A 14,979-nucleotide genomic window follows, 5' to 3' on the forward strand; every position below is an offset into this window, starting at 1 on the left:
CCTGCTTCATAATAAAATATGTAATTACAAACTCTGATAAGCACTGAGGTTTGGTTTGAGACTTTTAGAAAAACAGGTCAGCATGTGGAGTGGTCAAGGGAGTGGTCGGGGTGAGGCAATATGCAAGGCTTTCTGTGGAGGATTTACAGCGTTCTTGATGAGCTAAGTTTGGCTAGACTGCTCTGGAGCCAGACCTGGCCTGCCCTTTGTAACTTGCTTTCTTCCTTTAATATTTCAAGGACATCTTGCATGCTGTTAAATATTCTGTAATAAAACCCACATCCTGTATCCCGTTGTATGTTCAGAGCAAAAATTTCTGGGGAATCCTTTATTATCCGATATTTGGTTAAAACCAGGTCAGACGGAGCAGGGGAGGACTTCTCAGCATACTTCTGTCTCACCCATGTTTCCAGGGATCTTTAAGGCCCAATTTTGTTTGCAATACTGCCTTGAAATTCCACCTTACCCCAGTCAGAAAGGATACCATCAAGTAAAACCAACAACATACCTTGGCAAGCGCAGGGGGAGGGGCTGCTTCCCACCACTTGTGGGAAGGCACAAGTTAATGCAACCGCTATGTAAGTGAGCGTGGCGGTCTCTCCATTAAAGACACACACCCTGAAAATACAAGGACCATAGGACCCAGCTGTGCGGTCTCTTTCTTTCTTTTCTTTTCCTTCCTTCCTTCCTTCCTTCCTTCCTTCCTTCCTTCCTTCCTTCCTTCCTTCCTTCCTTCCTTCCTTCCTTCCTTTCTTTCTTTCTTTCCTCTCTCTCTCTCTCTCTCTCTCTCTTTCTTTTTTGTAAACAAGAAGTAGAATTTTATTTTCTCTATACATGTGTAAAACAGTTAGGACCAACATTTTAAAACAAAGATGAAGAGAAACCCCCTGGGGACAAAAATGACATAGGAACAGGGACAGAGTTGCTGAGAGGGTCAGGACATTAGCTATAGCGACTCTGCTTGACCCAAGATACTGGGGGGACGTAGGAGGGAGACAAAGGATAGTAGTTTACTGAGGAAGTGGGCCCGGGAGTGGACCACGAGGTGGAACTGGGGGCCGTGGGGGTGGGTCTGGGTGGAGGGACCCCCCCCCCCCGCTGATAGCCATAGGGAGGAGGTGGGGGCCATAGGGAGGAGGTCTCAGAGGACCAGTGTATCCAGGAGGGGGCGTCAGTGGAGGAGGCCCTCGCGTCCCGTGTGGAGGCATGGGACCTGGATGACCCATGGGAGATCCAAAAGGAGGCCCTCGAGTGTCGACAGGAGTAAGTTTGCTGCCTTAATTTTAAATGCCCTTTTTTGTCCTGTCCCAGTTAAGTGGTTTGTGTGAAAAATGTGCAGGTGGGTTCCGGAGGGTGCTGGGGATCAGTTCCCCTCTGGTTTTTGCTGTTTGGAAAACAGTGTCGGGCTTGCCTCCAGATACAGAGTAACCATTCCTTGACCCCCTGCTGTTAGAAGCATATATAAGCTCATGTTGGTACGAATAAAGAGAGCTGCTTCCCTGACTGAAACTGGGTGTCTAGAGTGCTGTTTAACCTCGCTGTCCCTTGCCGGATTTCGTGCTCCAGCTGCACGGGTCGTGGCACTAGAGGAGGCTTGCCCATCGGAGGAGGTCCAGGATGAGGCATTCCAGGAGGTGGCCGCCGGGGTGGTGGCTGCCCTCCACAGCCTGGAGGCCCAGCATGGGGGTGTCCTAGGCCATGGGGGCCATGGTGGGCCAGCTGCATCTGGGACATCCCTGGATGGGGTGTCCCACCGGGTGGGAATGGGTGTGGATGTGAATGCCCGTGGACCGGGGTGCCCAGCTCCTGGAGTTCCCGCTGCGGGGGGGGGGGGGGGGGCTGGGGGGAGGGAATGTCCTCCAGCCCCAGGTGGCAGAGGTGGTGGGGGCATGACTGGGGGTATCCCAGGAGGGAGGGCTCCGGGAGGCGGCACTGGAGGTGGGAAGGAGCCAGGAGGAGGCATGCCTGGTGGAAGAAGCCCAGAACCGAGGGATGAAACCACAGGGCTGGGGGCAGAGGGTGGAGGGGGTGCATCTGCAAACAGCTGATGAGGGCGGTCAGCCTGGGACAGTGGGTTCTGGGCTGCCAGAAGTCGTTCAGCTGCTGAGCCATGGTGCTCGCCCTTAGAGTCCTTCTTGAAGGCGTAGGACACAGCGATAGGGCGGTTGCAGAGGTACTGCCCATTCATGGCCTCAATCACTGCGTCTTCAGACATCAAACGAAGCAAAATTAATGAAGGAGTTGCCAGTGTCGGGGCCCCGCATAATCTTGGGGGTTTGTAAGATGACCCCAAAGGCGCTGAAAGTGTCATAAAGCGGCTTCTAGTCGATTTCTGGGTCCAGGTTCCCAATGAAAATGTTGGCTCCTACATCCAGGTTTTTGTTGTGAGCTGAAGCCTAGTTCACCCGTATGGGCTTCCCGTAGAGTTTGATCATGTTCATAATCTTAATGGCATAGTCAGCATCTTCCTCGCTCAAGAGCTCAACAAAGCCATAGCCTTGGTGCTGGTAAGTGACTCTATCCTTTGGTATGTGGGTGTTGACCACTGGCCCTGCCTGGAGAAAGAGCTCCCACAGCAGCGGTTCACTTACTTTCTCGTCTAGACCTCCCACGTACACCGTGGCATCCTGATCGGCAGCCCGGCCGTCTCTAAGTAGCAGCACTGTCCTTTGTGTGCCGTTTCTTTGTATTTATTGGAAGGACTCTAAGAGAGTTCACCACAGAGATAACCACACCCCTGTGTTGATTGTGGCACTGTTTACAATAGCCCAGACAGGGACTCAGTCCAGCTGTCCATCCAAAGAAAAGTGGACAAAAGTGTTATTACATATGCACACGATGGAATTTTCGCTCAGCCACAGAGAAGAATGAATCGAAGTCATTGTAGGAAATATGTTGCACTTGAGATCATCACGTCAAGCAAAATAAACCAGAAAGACAAGTATCATTTGTTTCCTTCCGTGTGTGGGGTCTAAAGAGTGCTCACATCTACCAGAAAGTAGACAAGCAGTTGTTAGGGGGCAGCGGCTGATGCTCGGGTGGAGGCGCAGCCAGGTGGTGAGGGAGATGAAAGAAAAACATGCTTTCTAAAGTATAAAAACACAAGAAATGAGAGGAGGAGGGAGGAGGGAAGGGGGCAGGGGGGTGATGGAGGGGAACAGAATCTGCTCAGAATCTCAACTTGCGCGATTTCATCAGGCCAACCTGGATAATTTGGGACGACCTTTCCACCTCAAGATTCATTTGTAAAGAATGAATTCATTCACTTGCATTCGTTCATTCATGCATTCATTCATGTGTGCGCTCAGGTGGAGGTCAGAGGACGACTTGCCGAGTCAGTTCTTTTCTTCAGCCGTGTGGGTCCCTGGGATTGAGCTCAGGTCCTCAGGCTTGGTGGCAAGCACCCGCCGTTACCTGCTGAGCCACCCTACCAGCCCTCCATCTCAAGATTCTTAATCTCATCCGCAAGCTCATTTTACCACTTAATGCATTCATAGGTTTTGAGAGCTAGCATGCCAATATTCTGCCTCCTCCCACACTGTGTTAGTTCCCAGTCTTACAGAGACAACAAAATACTCGATAAAAAGAAAGGGGTCCCCGTTCAAGGGTGCAGTCTGTGGGGGAGCCACGGCAGCTGGACCCCAAGGCAAACTGGCAACATCGCATCCATAGTCAAGAAGCAGAGTGACAGGGGCCGTGCCAGCTCACTTTCTCCTTTTTAATCGAGGCTGGCACCCGGGCACATGCAATAGTACCACCGACATGTAGGGTGGGCCTTCTCGTTGCTATTGGCTGGATCAGTAAAGTCTCCTTCGCCACACACTATGCCCAGAGGTTTGTTTCCATGGTGATTTTAATTCCCATTGAGTGACAGTCGAGATTAACCGTCTCCCGCCAACTTGTGTGGAAGTCAAACTTACCTGAGTGCCCCTTCGGTAAAAACATCTTCAGGCTGCACATACCCTTAGGTTGTGGTGTGGCCAACGCTTTCTCGTGTAAGTCAGTTCCACATGTTTTCAAATTGTTTATTTCCTTTTAATTTTTAGATTTAACTCAAGGTGTGTGTGTGTGTGTGTGTGTGTGTGTGTGTGTGTGTCTATGTGTGCTTATATGCATATGAGTGCAGGTGCCTAAAGGCATCACCAGAGGGCCTTCTGAAAGAGCAGCAAGTGCTCTTAACCATTGGGCTCTCTCTCCAGCGCCTGAGTTCCATGAGTCTTATATACTCCCTGGATTCTATTCTGTTGGCATTGTTCTCTGGGTTTTGTTTTTGTTTTCCTGACAGTGGTGCGTGTTTTCTCTCTCCTTGTCACTGCACAGATTTAAAGCCCACACACTAGAGACTGCTAACATTTCTGCCACACTTCATCAACATGCCTCTTTGCACACCCTCATCCTCTGTTGTGAGCGCCACAGTGATGGGAACCAAAAGCAACAGGTGCTCTCAACTGCTGATCCATTTCTCCATCCCCAGCCCAGATGTTTTCTTTTTCTTTTTCTTTTTCTTTTTTTTTCTTTCTTTTTTTTTTTTTGTGGGTTTTGTTTGTTTTGTTTTTCAAAAGAACTTGCCAACCTTCTATGGGTAATGGACAATTGAGCATCAGATTAAATAAGCCTGGATGGATCTAGGTAGGGTCTTGGCTTACAGGTGTGGAGACTCCAGTCAAGGATTAATTGTCCCATTTCAGGGGTTTGCAGCAAGGCAGCACATCTCGGCAGGAGCCTACCAGGAAGCTAGACTTCTCCTATGTCCAGGAGACGAACAGAGAAAAAGATAAGAGTACCATGGTGGAGGCATCCCTTTCCACCCTCCAATGACTTAAGGACCTCCTAAAGGTAACATCACCTCACAGTGGCACCTCCCCCAACCCTAGGTTTGACAATTTAGGAAGACATTTAGACATCAGTCTTCACATATATCTGCATGTGTGTGCGTGCGCACACACAGATTCACACATACGTGTCCCCCAATTGCTCATGGATGAGGGATAGGAGTGGACAGGGACCAGAGAGACCATTGTGTAGGGCACTCTGAGTGGGAAATCAGACAAAGCCCAAAGAGGTGATTGTGTCCATTGACATCTTATGCAGGGTTTATATGATGTCCAGAGTCTATAGCTTTTCCCTGAAGGACATTTTCCTGCACCCATGATAGAGAAGCCTGTTTGGATGAATTCTTAAGGGAATGGACAAGGTATGTTTTTCTTCTTTGCCCAAATCCTCTAGCTAGACAGTGATCGCCTCACCTTCTGGGCTGGTCAGATACAGACCAGACCCCATCTGACCATAGCTGCCCAGCTTCAGTTTCTGGTTCTACACACTGCGTAGTAGGGAGACAGTGTCCATCTCCAAGGACCCTCAAGGCCACTGATAGCCTGCTGGCTACCCAATACTTCCCTGCTCTGCCTAGTTATGAGACAGGCAGTTTTCCATAGGGGCAAAAGAAAGGAATGTTTGTAGCTCGAGTTTTCCTGCCTTGCCCACGGTCAGGACAAATCTTTGTCACCCGCCAGTCCCACAGCCTCTCAGACCCAACCAAGTAAACACAGAGACTTATATTGCTTACAAACTGTATGGCTGTGGCAGGCTTCTTGCTAACTGTTCTTATAGCTTAAATTAATCCATTTCTATAAATCTATACCTTGCCACGTGGCTCGTGGCTTACCGGCATCTTCACATGCTGCTTGTCCTGGCGGCGGCTGGCAGTGACTCCCTCTGCCTTCCTGTTCTTTTTTCTCCTCTGTTAGTCCCGCCTATACTTCCTGCCTAGCCACGGCCAATCAGGTTTTATTTATTGACCAATCAGAACGACACATCTGCCATACAGACCGTCCCACAGCAAATGTCTCCTTTACTCTGAGACCGTGGCCTTCCATGGTCCCAGCTATTGGAAGAAGTCTTTTATTACATTGACCAACCTCAGCATGGCCTGGGACATGTTTCCTGTGTCTTTTAGACGGGATTCCTGACAACCAACTTCAAGATTCTCTAATGGGTCCAAAACCTTTCGTGTGAAGACAGCCTTCATCACTCCACTGAATTCATTAGCTCTCATGTTCAGTACATCATGTGAATGCATATTTCCAGTTTGCCTTTATATTTAAAATAAGTCAAATAGTTTAGATCTTTAAAGTTATTTTAGCCGTGAAGTTAATATCATCCACCATCCTCCTCAGAAGAGAAACGAAAGACCTTCTATTAAATACAAATTGCTAAACTAAATTCTAAAAGGTACAAAGAAATTTACTCACATTATACCTGTAGTTTGCTTTGGATCTTTACGGTTAGCTGTTGTGAAGTCTTGGGCGGCTGTAAGGTTTACTGAGGTAAGGGAACATTGGCTGTTAACAGACTGTGGTGCTGGGGGCTTATGCTGAGAGCGGGCCACTCAGCTTCAAGATTAAGGTGCTGGGAAGATGGCTCAGTGGGTAGGAACAGTTGGCACACAAGTGTGAGGACCTCAGTTCGAATCCATAGGACCCACAGACAGCCAGACCTGGCGTGCTGTCACTCAGATCAAGTACATCATTGAGACAATTGATGGAGCTTGAATATGGACAGTGGGTTAGTTAATCCAACTTGCTACATTTTCTGAATTTGATTCTGATGGCTATCTATGGTCTTCTTAGAAAATGTACAGCAGGCAAAATAAGTCACCCATTCTTTCACACACGGTTAAGAATGAACCATATACTTATACCAGCAGCGTAATTGTTCAGGCAGATCCATACACTTTTTTTGTTGTTGTTGTTTTGTTTTGTTTTTTTGAGACAGGGTTTCTCTGTGTAGCTTTGCACCTTTCCTGGAACTCACTCTGTAGTCCAGGTTGGCCTCGAACTCACAGAGATCCACTTGCCTCTGCCTCCCGAGTGCTGGGATTAAAGGTGTCCACCACCACCGCCCGGCCCCTTAAACTTTTTGAGAGGGGATATTTCTCTTTTTGGCTCTTTAAGTTGACATATTTAAAATGTCTTATATGTTTTACTGAGGAACAGCCCTCTAAACTTGTCAGTGGTATAAGGAGAGGACCTGGTGGCTTTCCACTAAGAGAATTCCCTACTGTGTGAGTTGAGGCTTACCTAACTCAGGCTTGATCGTGAGTGTGATGGGCACCATTGCTTAACACGTCTCTAAATACAGACACCAGATTGTAGGGACGGAGAAGGTACGCTGACTCCTCTTCTCTGTGGGAGCAGGGAACCCTGCGGTTCATGGATTCCTTGCAGTGTGTGATATTGATTTTGCTTCTAGTTTAGTTACTGTACTTTGGGACTCTCTTTCCCCCTGGGCCACATACAACCTCCTTCTCTCACAGGCTTTAGACTCTCTTACCTCCTGCTGAAACCGTCTTTAACGGGTCACCAGAAACTGCTGGCTCGTCTGTTTGTGTGATTTATACCATCTATTTATATTCATAAAAAATCACATTTTTAACATTTTGGGAGTTAGGTTTTGTGACGATATCAAAACCTATGATAAAAATTAACTAAAATTGCTGAAGTACCGCCTTGATCTATCCAGGTGCATTACCATGGTGACCTCATACCTCCTGTCAATCATTAAAGAAAAACAACAACAGGGTGGTACTTTTCCTTTATAGCCAGAACTTTTAAGTCATTTGGGCACGAGTCTTAAACTCATGCCCCAAATTCATTTTATTATGTTTATGCATGTATGTAGTATGTGGTGGGGGCATGCACATGTGTGTATGGGATGTGCAGAGGCCTGCAGTTGACATTAGTGTGTTCTGTGATTGTGCCCCACTTTATTTATTGAGGCAGGGTCTCTTGCTGAATGTGGAACTTGTCAGTTCTGGATGGTCTAGCTGGCCAGCTTGCTTCGGGGACTGCCTGTGCCTGCCTCCCAAGTGCAGGGATTACAGGCATTACCATGCTCGCTGTGATGGCTAGTCTTGGTTGCCAACTTGACGATATCTGGAATCAACTTAAACCCAGGCAGCTGGGCACATGTGTGGGGAATGTCTTGATTGAATGTTTGAGCTGGGTCCACTTGGGTCACTCTGGGCACACCTTCTGGTAGCAGCCCACATAAAAGGACATAGAAAAAGGAAGCTTTCACTTTTTGCCTGCTTTGCTTCAACCATGCTGGCACATTCATCTGTGTAGGGAAAGGGGATTGGCTAAAGAAACCTCCCTGACCCTGGAGCCTAGAACTAGGGAAAGATGGCTCAGATAAGGCCAGTGAAAGAAACATAGTTTGGCTTAAATCAGAACCACCTCTGCCCCTGGCCAGATGTGAAAGCAACCAATCACAGAGCAGGACAGTAGAACCCTGGACCCCAAGTCAACCCCTGGTTGACTCCACCCCCCAAGACATCCTATGTAAACCGCCCTGCCGGGTCAGTTAAAAAAAGAGCTGTTCTCTCCAACCTGGTAGAGGCAGCTACTTTCCTGGACGCCTCCTTCCCAAGTAAATCTCTTTTTCAAAAGAGTTTTGAGTGTGAAGATCTTCATTCACTGGTGTAGAGAAGATCCTTGCTGAGACATCCCTCAGTAGACAGAGCAAGGAGGAGCTGAAAGAGCTGAAAAAGTAACACTTTTCTCCTGAGCCAGAGGAGATTGCTACATTTCTGCAATTTCTTAGGCCTGAGAAGCAGAACTCTGCTAGGAAGTCCCCTCAAGTGGGGGCTGAGCAAAGCTCAGCTGTAGCGGCCCTCCAGGAGAGGAGCAGAATTGCTATATCCTCTGGGGAGATCATCCCCCATCACACCAGGTATAGCCTGACTGTCCCGAACAGTCAGGATACCCTTCCCTGCAGAGCTGTCCTGAGCTGCTCAAGGTGTCCGGGATACCTCGTCCTCCAGGGTTGGGCTGCCTCTTGGCAGCTCCAGCCATCAGAGCTGTCCTAAGCAGCTCAAGGTGTTACCTGACTCCCGGGTAGTCAGGACACCTTTCCCAGACTTGCAAAACTCACATTTTGGTGCCCAAACCTGGGACCAAACCCACAGAGTTGCAACAAATTTACTTACGGTTTGTCCTATTGCTGAGACTTTCTTTTGCCTGTATTAGAACTACCTTCTTCGGGATTCCAATATAGACTGTCTTAGTTAGGGCTTCTATTGTTGTGAGGAGACACCATGACCACATCATCTCTTATAAAGAAAAACATTTAATTGGGTGGCTTACAGTTCAGAGATTTGTTTCATTATTATCAATTGTGAGACATGGTGGCACACAGGCAGACATGGTGCTGGAGAGGTAGCTGAGAGTTCTACATCTTGTGCAGGCAACAGGAAGTGGTCTGAGATACTGGGTACAACTTGAACATATATACTTCAAAGCCCACCTCCACAGTGACACACTTCCTCTAACGAGGCCACACCTCCTCGTAGTGGCATTCTCTTTGGGTTTGGGGGGCATTTTCTTTCAAACCATCACATAGATTGATGACCGGCTGAGGCATCCAGCCTCATAGACTGCACAACATCAAGATCCTTATTTCTTCTGACGATCCTTACCATTTCACTTTCCAGTTATGTTCACGCTGTCAGCCCTGTCATGTTAGAGAACCCAGACTAACATACTTGCCCACCTTTAGTGTGGGTTCTGGGGATCTGAATTTTGGTTCTTGTGCTCACTCAGTAAACTCTTTACCTGCTAAGCATTCCCCCAACCTCAGACCCTAGAATGCCATTCTTCAGTAGCATCTATTTCTTCTCCCTTCTTTCTTTCTTTCTTTCTTTCTTTCTTTCTTTCTTTCTTTCTTTCTTTCTTTCTTTCTTTCTTTCCTTCCTTCCTTCCTTCCTTCCTTCCTTCCTTCCTTCCTTCCTTTCTTGTGTGTGTGACTGGGATTGAACCTAGGGTTTCATGCATGCTAGACAAGTGCCCTACCATTGAGTTATATTCTCAGTCCAATGCATAAAATTCTTAAAAATCATGTGTTAATCATTTATCACACTTTTTGGCAAATGCACACACATAAATTAAGGTTTTATAAATTTTCACCTGACGGAGGCTTTAAAGGTACAAATGTGAAAATTCTGAATTGCCTCATCATATTTATTTGATTATTGAAGATTATTGGATGTAAGCGAGTATTTTATTGGCAATGCTGCTCAGTGAGTGCGTTGAGTGCTGTTTTATTCAATCTCATATCTACAGAGGGGTTTTATTACTATTGATCTCCTTTTTAGAAAGGGTTTTATTGGCAATGCTGCTCAGTGAGCTCACTGGTGGTGTTTTATATAACTTGATATATACTTAATCATTCATCACCAATAACAATATTTGGAGCAGATCCATTGTTCTGCTCCCAGGGGTTTGTCCACCTTAAAGCCACATTACCACTCCTCAGCATCTGTGAAGCTGGGCTCAGGGCCTCTTCCCTCGAAGGAACCAAAGCCAGTTGATGCACAAGTCCTCAGTAGAATGTGCTGCACACAGTGTACGTATATGACCTATTCCAACCCTTTCCAGGGCTTTAAATCACCACTGGAATGTAAATGGTTTTCTGTATTGTGTGGGGAAAATGACAAAAATACATATTCAGTATAGAGGCAATGCCTCTGAATGTTTTTAACACAAGCTTGATTGATTCTGCAGATCCACAGCTTCAATATCGAGATGGTTGTCTGTACGTGGTGAGATTAGGATGAGAGAGAGGTGACCTGGCGTGATGCAGGAGAGTCTGTATCTTCAGTACTATGTTCAGAATGCAGTGCACAGGTGGACGCAGCTCCAGAAGCCGATGCTTTTAATCGTCCTTAAGCCTCTTGCAGTTTGAATCCTGTTGTTTTAGAGCAATGGTTTTCAACTTGTGGGTCGTGACCCCTCTGGTGGTCAAACAACATTTTCACAGAGGTCACCTAAGCCCATTGGAAAACACAGATGTTTACATTAAAATTCATAACAGCAGTAGAATTACAGTCATGATGTGGCAATGAAAATAATGTTATGGTTGGGAGTCAGCACAACATGAGGAACTGTATAAAAGGGTCGTCGCAGTGTTAGGAAGGTGGAGAACTATTGCTTTAGAGAATCTGGTCTGTGATCTTGTGGTGCAAACACAGATCTCTTTCTATCTTTAAACTTCATATATTCATATGTGTGTGTTTGTTTTGCCTACATGTAGGTAGACTGTATATGCCTGGTGCCCTTGGAGGCCAGAAGAGGGCATCCGACCCCTTAAAGCTAAAGTTAGATGGTTGTGACCTGTCATATGGGTGTTGGGAACTGAACACAGGTCCTCCACAAAAGTAACAAGTGCTCTTAACCACTGAGCCGCCTCTCCAGCCCCCAGCACAAGTCTCCTATCTGCTAACCTTAGCTTCAAAGGGATTACTGACTTCCCAGGACAGGTCGACTGGCTCCAAGACACTTGCTGTGCACTTGACCCAAACATATCCAATAGAACGACAAAGAGAATTCTGCAAAATGAAGGAAATCCAGCTAAGAGATTTGCATCAGCATTTGGCAAAAACCCAAAACCAATCAACCAACCAAGCAGAGCCCCCAACCCCCAAAAACTCTTTGAGGTCAGAGCATCTTAGGAAAGATATGAAGATATCCCTGTCATCAGGCCACCGTGGTGAGAAGATGTGCAGTGATTCACTTGTCTAGATGAAGAGGCAGAAGCCTGTCACTCACCAGGTCAAATGAGAAAGGCCTCCAACCAAAGCAGGTTAGCTGAACACAGTGTCCAACGGTCTAATAAGACACCATCCCTTGTCGGAGAGCTGGTTCAAGCTCAAAGGCAGATAATTGTTGTTTTCCTCTCTTTGCTCCTTCTTCTCCCAACAAGCTTGTAGGGAATTTATGTCAAAATAGTTGTCAGTTCGTAATTACCTTTTCAAAAATGTCAAATAAATAGGCCCTTATGTGCTCTTATCTCAGTTTATTTCCAAATCACTTTCTCCTCAAATCTCACTTGTTAGGCCTGATTGAATTACATGGAAAAATGTAAATGTGAAAATGTGAAGGCCACACGAAGCTCCCTACACTTGCCATAAGGCACACCATCTTATCTACTCCTTTAATTATTTTGCTAATGAGACCATGTATATATTTCAAGATCTCAGATTATATGTTTTATTTACCCATTTATTTTGTTTCTATTCTGAGGCCTTCTGCATGCTAAGTAAGTGCTCTGCCAGTGATCTACATCCCCAGGCTCCCATGCGTTCATTTTAAGAAGGTTATTTGGGGCTGGAGGTGGCTCAGCAGTTAAGGGAACTGGCTGCTCTTGTAGAGGACCCAGGTTTGGTTGCCAGCACCCACATGGTGACTCAAAACCATCTGCAACTCCAGTTCCAGGGGAATCTGACGCCCTCTTCTGGCCCCTGCAGGTACTACATGCATGTAGTACACATACATACTCTCAGGCACATACAGAGAGACATGAAATAAACGAATAAATCTTTAAAACAAGAATGGTAATTATTTGTTCTAGACCCATAACTTTGGAGATAGCATGCTTTCTGATTTATGTAAACAAGGAATCTTTGTTGTGGACGGAATGTCAGTGCTTTATCAGGACGCTGAAGCCCTGCTGACAGTGTGCTGTTGTTATAAGGCAAAGTCTGAATTACAATTGCCCTCGGGAGACAATTAGGTCTTGAAGGCAGTTCCCTCAGGAATAACATTTGGGCCTTTATAAGAGGGACCTTTAAGGACTGTGTAGCTCTCATCTCACCAGGATCTCAGCAGTGTGCCACCTGGAAGAGAACCCTCTGAACACTCAGCCCTGATCTTTGACCACGAGCTGCTTTTATGTGTACGCCAGTGGCCTACGGTACTTCGCCGTGACAGCCTGAACAGAGACAAGCCTCTTTTTGTTGCTATATATATAATAGAAACCACACCCTTTTCTGGACATTTTGGACATTCTTACACACACACACACACACACACACACACACACATACATTCATAAATATTTTAAAACTGTAGCCATGCGGTGGTGGTCCACGCCTTTAATCCCAGCACTCGGGAGGCAGAGGCAGGCGGATCTCTGTGAGTTCGAGGCCAACCTGGGCTACCAAGTAAGTTCAAGGAAAGGCGCAAAGCTACACAGAGAAACCCTGTCTCGGAAAAAAAAAAAAAAAAAAAAAAAAAAAAGAAGTGTAATTCTATTTGGGCTGGAGAGATGGCTCAGCCGTTAAAGGCTAGGCTCACAACCAAAAATATAAGAGTTCGGTTCCCAGTACCCACGGCTGTCTCTCCAGCCACCAATTAAAAAAAAAAAAACAAAACTGTTTTTAATAAAAGAGAAGAGATCAATGAAGAGTAAACGTAAGTTCATACCCAGGATGTGCAGAAAACTCCTGAAAACCAAGAAGAAAAATCTGTCCAGGTTTCCAATTCTGGCAAAGATATAAGCAGGGCGAGTCCCAGAAGACAGAAACTGGATGGTTGAGAAACGTGCTCACCCTCACCAATCGCCACAAAATTCAAAGCTGAGCGGCACAGCCATCACGACGGAATAGCGAAATAGACCAAAACCGTTTCCTCATGGAGCCAGGAACTGTTCCAGTCCCGTGAAGTGCTGTCCTTGGATGGAAGTGCGACTGTGTTCAGCAAGGCCACTTGATTCTGAATGTCCCACTAATGCCTGTTCACGGATGCGTCATCAGATCAACTGTCTGCTGGCTTTGGCTAGCAGTGAAACCACTGCAGCTTCCAGATGCATGAACACAGCTGGCCGAGGAGAGATCTGAGACTGAGAAGATATTTTCAGCCCGTCTTGTTTCTCTCCCTAGACAACCGGGCAGAGACTGTTGTCATAATTTTAGCATCTGGATAGATTTGCTCAATTCATGTGTTGAAGTCCCCTTGTGCCCTGGCCAGCGGGGTGTCAACAGGGGCGACCCACCTGTGGGAGAGAATGGGGAAACCCAAAGGGAGACAGCAAGACAGGGTTCTGATCAAGCTGCAAATTTTATTCTCCTCAGCAAGGCTTATATAGCATGAGAGGGGGCAGGAAGGAGGGAAGGGGTGCATAACGTGCCGTATGTGCAGGTGAAGGAGGACGTGCAAGTCATGAGGGTCTTGTGCTAGGTGATCAGGTCACTGGTCAGGGCCCATTGTTCTGTTGCTATGCTACCTGGCCTACCTGACCTGTTATCTTTGGGCGCATCTGGTTTAGGGCCTGTGGCTTCTTCTCTGGCCCAGCTAGTACTTTTCCATGGTTCATGTTTGGTCCCTGACACCCTTGGAGGGCTGCTGTGTTAGTGGAATACGGGAACCACACAGCGGGGTCAGAAGCCGTCTCTCCCATATTCCCCTCCACCCTACTGCAAACATCTGTGCAGCTCAAAGGTACGGCGTTTTGAGTTTCTCCGCCGTGTTGGCTCAGAAGCCAGTGCGCGTTCGGTGTGATTTAACAGCCTTGTTAGTCCTTGCTACAATTGAAATAAACAGAAAATAAGCAAATAGTGCTATTATCGCGCCCATGCCTGTTTGCAGTGTGTAGAATTAAGGGTAAAAGTGCATGGGGAAATGTCAGCCTACGTAGGTGGGTGTGAACATTTCAGGTGGAGTTGTGAAGAAAGCTGCCACACGTGAGGACCACAAGAGAACTGAGAGACTACGGCAAGCCACCACAGCAAAGAACATAGGATGTACCGAGTTCGGGAGATAAGGGCAACAAAAATGTGCCCTCTTTTGTTTTCTTCTCCGTGATGGCTAATCTTGGTGGTCCACTTGACACACCTGGAAAGGAACAACTTCAGTGGAAGATTTGCCTTGATCAGCTTGGCCTGGAGCATCCCTGGGTGGGCAGTTTCTTAATTGCTCGTTGATGGAGGAGGGCTCAGCCCACTGTGGGCAGCACCATCCCTAGGCAAATGGACCTGGGCTGCTGAAGAAAGGTAGCTCAAGCCTGGGAGGAAGCCCATCAGCATCCTCTATGGCTTCTGCTTCAAGCCCCTCCACCCTGACTTCCCTGGATGACAGACCTTTTAAGTGAAATAGTACCTTTTCTCCCAAAGTTGTTTTTGGTCACAGTGTTTATCACAGTGAT

The 14,979-nt window shown here is 46.9% G+C and overlaps 1 pseudogene; it reads right to left on the minus strand.

Annotated features, from left to right (window-relative positions):
- Positions 1-1,010: 1,010 nt before the first annotated feature.
- Positions 1,011-14,235, minus strand: LOC114699119 (annotated as a pseudogene).
- Between the last annotated feature and the right edge of the window lie 744 nt (positions 14,236-14,979).

Source organism: Peromyscus leucopus, chromosome 23 (assembly GCF_004664715.2).
Source record: "Peromyscus leucopus breed LL Stock chromosome 23, UCI_PerLeu_2.1, whole genome shotgun sequence".
NCBI classification, from domain to species: domain Eukaryota; kingdom Metazoa; phylum Chordata; class Mammalia; order Rodentia; family Cricetidae; genus Peromyscus; species Peromyscus leucopus.